The sequence below is a fragment of the Apodemus sylvaticus genome, chromosome 8, assembly GCF_947179515.1.
Source record: "Apodemus sylvaticus chromosome 8, mApoSyl1.1, whole genome shotgun sequence".
Taxonomy (NCBI): Eukaryota; Metazoa; Chordata; class Mammalia; order Rodentia; family Muridae; genus Apodemus; species Apodemus sylvaticus.
Genome location: NC_067479.1, coordinates 119,827,458 through 119,833,457, shown reverse-complemented (window position 1 = coordinate 119,833,457; position 6,000 = coordinate 119,827,458).

Sequence of the window (6,000 nt, the reverse complement as noted above, 5' to 3'; positions counted from 1 at the left end):
ATGTTGGGACGCATGTTTGCAGGCAGGCATGTAGACATAGTGTTAAGTGTTGTTGAGAGTTCTACATGTGGATTGGCAGGCAGCAGAAAGAGAAAAACACTGAGTCTTGTTTGAGCATTTGAAACTTCAAAGCCAAACCCCTAGTGACACACTCCTCTAACGAGACCACACTTATTCCAAAAAGGCCTTGGACTTAGAGCTCATGTTTTTTTGGCCAGGGTGTAAGTCAGTAAGCTTCAGTGATTCTTTTGAAGCTGGGGTAAGTTACATGTGTGTGCAGGATACCTGGCTTGTTGTGTGGGTGACTATGATCTGAACTTCTAGCTCTCATGATTCAGTAAACACTCCACCCTTACAATATCAAATTGATGGGCAATAAGTTGATATTTGTATTTTCTATTTATCAATATATGAAATAGGGTCTCATATAGCTCAGACTGACTTTCAACCCACTATGTAGCTAATGATGAACTTTAACTTAAAAAAAAAAAACAAACACTTATTTTTTTGAGACAGGATTTCTCTTAGTTGTTCTGGCTGTCCTGGAATTTACTCAAGACCAGGCTGGCTTCTAACTCAGAGATCTACCTGTCTCTTCCTCCTCAGTGCTGGGATCAAGGGTGTGTACCACCTCACCTAGATTTTTTCCCCCTGCATGTATGCCTGTGTGAGAGTGTCAGATTCTCTGGAAACTGGAACTACAGACAACCGTGTGGGTGCTGGGAATGGAACCTGGGTCCTATGGAAGAAAAACCAGTGCTCTCAAATATTGAGCCATCTCAAATATTGAGCCATCAAATATAGCTCCTTTATTGTTTTGAAACACTCAGTCTTAACTATGTAGGCTTGGCTGGCCTGGTATTTCCTTTGTTAGACTGAGATGGCCCCAAAGAGATCAGCCTACTTATGCCTCCAGAGCACTGGGATTCAAGGTGTGTGCTGTCACATGTTGCTTTTAATTACACATTTATTTTGCATAGGTTTGTGTGTATGTGAGCTAATATGTACCATGGGCACATGTGTAGTGGAAATCAGTTCTCGGTTTTGAACTCAAGTCCCAAAGTTTAGCAACAAAACACCCTTACCTGCCTAGACTTCTCACTGGCTTCAGCTCCAGTGAGAGTTAAAATTATGGAGGCATCTGTTCTCTAAGTAATTTAAGACATCTTGAAATTCCTTTATTCTGTTTTTTAGCCTTTTTATTTTCTAACATTTAATTGAATGCTCAGTACTTAATTTTAATTTATGATCAGTTGAAAGGACTTAGATTGTGGGTCTTAAAAAATGTTGGAAGTTTGACCATGTTGTATCCCTGGCTGGCCTTGAACTCTGAATCTATTTGCTTCTACCTTCTAGAACTCTGGGATAAGAGGTGTTGGTCACGATGTCTGGCTGGAGTTTGATCACTAGAAAAAGTAACTCTGTCTTTTGGCTCTCAATGTTTCATTGTTTTTTTTTCTTTAATGAGTTTCAAAAATGTTTATATCAGCCTGATACATTTTTTTGTCTAACCTTTACTTTTAACTTCTTAAAGTCACCTTTTTAGGTTTGTCTCAATGTAGACCCTGTAGATGGATCCATGTAGATGGATCAGGATTAGATTTTTTTGTTTTTTCGTTTTTTTTTTTGGGGGGGGGATACAATTTAAAATGCTTTTACTGGTTCACATAATGTGGGTTTACTTCTGTAATATTAGTCATTTTTTGTTGTTGTTGCTTGTGTTTCTGCCTGGTTTTTTATCATCTTTTAAAATTACTTTTTAATTTGCTCTCATTGTTCTTCTCATCTTACAAAAATACTTTATTTCATTTTGTTTAGGATACCATCAATGTTTTAATGTTTTATTTTCCTTTAATAAAGCCAACATGTAATAAACTGCTAACATGGATAAATGTTGTCAAACCATGACATCATCAGTTGTAATATGGATGCTGATTTCAAATAAGCTAAAACGTGAAATTGAGTGCATTTTAGAATGATGGTCCTTTGCTGTTTGTACTTGACCTGTACAGTAACCTGTTGTTACTGAAAAGCCGAAGTCTTAATACACTTCAGTCTATTATATTTATCAAGTATCTTTTCTGAGAGCGGTTGCATGAAGGCAATATTCTCAGCATTCTTAGCTTTGAAGTACTATTCATGGCTTTCAAGTGAAAGGATGTTTTGTCTGACAATATTTTAATATTTAAATTAAAAGTCAGAATTGGAGCTACACTTCTTTTTCCTTAAAACCCAACAGACTGTTCCCCTATCTATTGGCCTATAGGGTTACTGTAGGGAAGTCTGGGACCAGCCTGACTTTTTTTTTTTTTCCCTTTGTAGGTGACCTACTTCTGCCTGAGTATTGGCAGATTTCTTTCTTTATCCTTGAAGTTCGGTAACTTTATTAGACTCTCTTTTTTATCTCGCTCTTGGTGTGATTCTATATTACATTTTTCCTGTTAGTGGTAAGCCATCTCGATTGGTAGGTTCAGGAAAATTTCTTAGATATCTTATATGCTTTAATTTTTGGAATTCTTTCTTAAGCATTAGTTATATAATTGCCCATCTTCATTTCCGGCTCCATTTCATTATTTACTAAATGCTTCCTTTGTTCTGTTCTGATATGTTATTTTCTTGATAATCTTTACTAAGTTTGTTCTCTTCAGTATTAGGACTACTACTTATAATGTGGATTTGTTTTGTTTATTAGTTTCATTTTGATAGTGGCTTCACCACTTCATTCAGTTTTGTTATGTATGTCTATGAGCAGGCTTTTCAATTTACCTTCTATTTACAAATGCTTTTAGTACTTGTAATGTCAAAGGTGAAGCTATGTTGTTTTTGAGAAGATGGGTTCAAAACAGTTGTAGAGTAGCCATGTCAAAATCTATTCTCTGTGAACACAAAAACAAATGATTTTGATTAAGTCTTTGTGTCAGATTTTGTGGTTTGTTAATGACTTGAGATTTGGTAAAAGCTCAATCATAATTCTTTCTGAAGATGTATAAACTGCTTGCACATAGTAGAATTCTGTTTGTTGTGTATGTTTCTGTGTATCAATAAAGGATGATTAATTACTTTTTACTTATGATTAATTACTTTTTACTTATAGTCATTAAAAGTCTATAAAGGTTATTTTTTATTGAGTAAGCTACCATGCAGAATAGATGAAATTCTTTGACGTTATGACTGATGTATTCTCTATCACTCATGTGTACCACAATGAAAAGTTCTTTTGTAAGAATTTCTCCAGAGTACCAATTTGTTCTTTGTGTTTGTTCTGGGTGGGAAACTGAAGATGGTGAACAATGTGCTCCTGATCTTTATTCAGACTTGAAGGCTGTAGTGGACAATGGGACTGTGACTAGTTGTTGTTAATGTGTGAGATTATTACTCTGACTTTGAATAAAAAAGGCCATTTCACTTGTTAATGGAGAAGGTCCTCTCATTAGCAAGTTTGTGTTAATTTTCTCTGTCTGTCTTCTTCCCCCTGAGGTACAAATATACGTCTCAGAATTTCTTAAGGATTCTAAACTATTTTACTTAATTATCAATATTTTATTGTGACTGCTTCTTGTGATGTTTCTGGGTTTTTTTTGTTTGTTTGTCTGTTTGTTTGTTTTGTTTTTAACCAACCATTAGCCTGTCAAACACTTATTGCCATAGATAATAGATCCTGGGGCTTTAGTAAACAAAAATTCATGTTCCTTCAGAACTAGCATTCTAGGTGAAGTAAAGGAGTTAAACACAATTAATAAAATGTAGTAGAATACTAAGTGGAAAGGAAAAGTTTACATTAACTAAGAACATGGGAGTCATAATTAAAGTTAGGGTGACATTTAAGAATGCTTGGTGAGGGAGTGAATGTGAATGTGTGAAGGGTACCACAAGTGCAGCATCTGCAACGGGGATATAGATGAGAATGTTGCAGGAAAATGATAGAGTAGCTGAACCCAGAGACAGAAGGTGGGAGTGAGATACTGGTAAATTCTGAAGGACTTTTTAAGGCCCTCACCAAGTAAGATTAGGCTTCCATATGAACAGCAACACGATTTAGGTTTATAGGGGATTCTCTGGCTGCTAAATTGATCATAGAAACAGTAAGGTAGGCTAGGTGGAAGTGGAAGTCTTCCCAGCACTCGGGAAAGCAGAGATAGGCAGATCTCTGGGTTTGAGGTCAGCTTGGTCTGTAGAACAAGTTCTAGAACAGCCAGAGATACACACAGACACCCTGTCTCATAAAATAAACAAAACAAAATAACAGGAAGGTATTTTGGCTAGCATTTTAGTATACACATATAAGCAAATGTTTTATAACTGAAACGATACATTTACTAACAATACTATTTTTTGTTTCTGTTAGGAGAAAGGAATTCTGGTCAAATTATGGTAGATTTGTTTGATTCCACATCTTGTCGGTGACTAACACTGTCAAATAAGTTATAGCCCTGACTTAATAAGTAAAATTATGGTTGTATATTCAGACAAAATGAATAAAATGTAAATTACAAATAATAAAAGCTTAAAAATTAAATACCTAAAATTCTACTAATAAACTGCTACTAAAGAGTTGTTGCTGCTCCCTAGGGACAACTGCTTTCATAAAATATTTTTGGTTCAGATTTCCTGGGGATTTAACTCCATGCTTCTAAATGATATGTTTATAGTGTCCGTGTTTTTGGTTTATCAACTTTAGACATTCTCTCTTGACTTCTTGCTATGACAGATGTTTTCAGTCCCACTTCTCACTACTGACCTTCCTCGTTCATCGGTCACTGACTTGGCTCCTCTCTGGGGTTCTGCCCAGAAGATTTAGCCTTCCTCCTTCGCCTCAGCCCCTCTGTGAGGATTTTGCTCCCTACACTTTGCTGACCAGTTCATGTTCTTCCATCTGTCTCCATCCTTCAGAACCATGGGCAAACTATGTAGTTTTTGAAAAAAATGTAAGAATTTTTATTGGCTTAGGTTCATATTGGCACTTTGGAACTCTTGAATAATAGACTAGAATATTAGGTCAAAAGGGTTTTTTTTTTTTATATGTATTCACTTGAAGAATTTAGTTTTTGTTTTGCTATTAAAATGTTTTGAAGATTTGTTATTTTGCATACATGAATGCTTTGCCTGAATGTATGTCTGTACACCTGTGTGCCTGGAGTTCAAGTAAGTCAGAAGAGGCTGTCAGATGACCTGGAGTTGAAGTTACAGATGCTTGTTAGCCACTATGCCAATGCTGGGAACTGAACCCAGGTTCTCTGCAAGAGCAACAAGTGATCTTGGCAACTGAGCCATCTCTGCAACCCCACTTTCTGTTTTTTAAAGAGATAGATGATATATTTGCTATATTTCATTCTTCAAACAACTAAATTTTCTCATGTCAGCATCTACTCTTTCAAAGTATACTAAATAGGTATGTAATTTTTTTCATATCCTGGTACTATAATATTTCTTTCATTTTGAGTTTTTAAAGTTGTAATTAAAATTACTTGAATTATTATTGAATTTTTCCAGCGAAAATATTTTTATGTTCCAGTTATTTCTCTTCTAGGAATAGCCATTTCTAAGTCAAGAAGATAGGCTTTAAAAGTTTTGATTGCTTTAGAAAGGTTTTACAGGTCGGCTTCCTTTGCTTCTGTTTTTTTCACCTGCACATCTTATGGGCAGGCAACAGGACAATGAATTTAGAACAGGATCTTAGACATTGTTGTATCTTTTGTTAGTTAATATTTGTTAGGTCACTGCACACTTACCATTATCATGCTTACTGAATCATTCAATTCAGGGAAGGCTTTTAAACAATACCCACAAGGTATTAAAGTACTTTTAATAGATACCCAAATATGTTGAAAAAGTATCCTATAATTTACTTGTTTACTTAAAAATATGTATTTATTTACTTTTATTTAAAAATTAATTTATAAAATGTGTTTCTAAGTTTGCTCAGCATTGTAATACTCTAGCTTTGTTTCTTAGCAGGACAGCCAGAGTAACCACCATTATTCTAATGGAGGCTTTGATTTC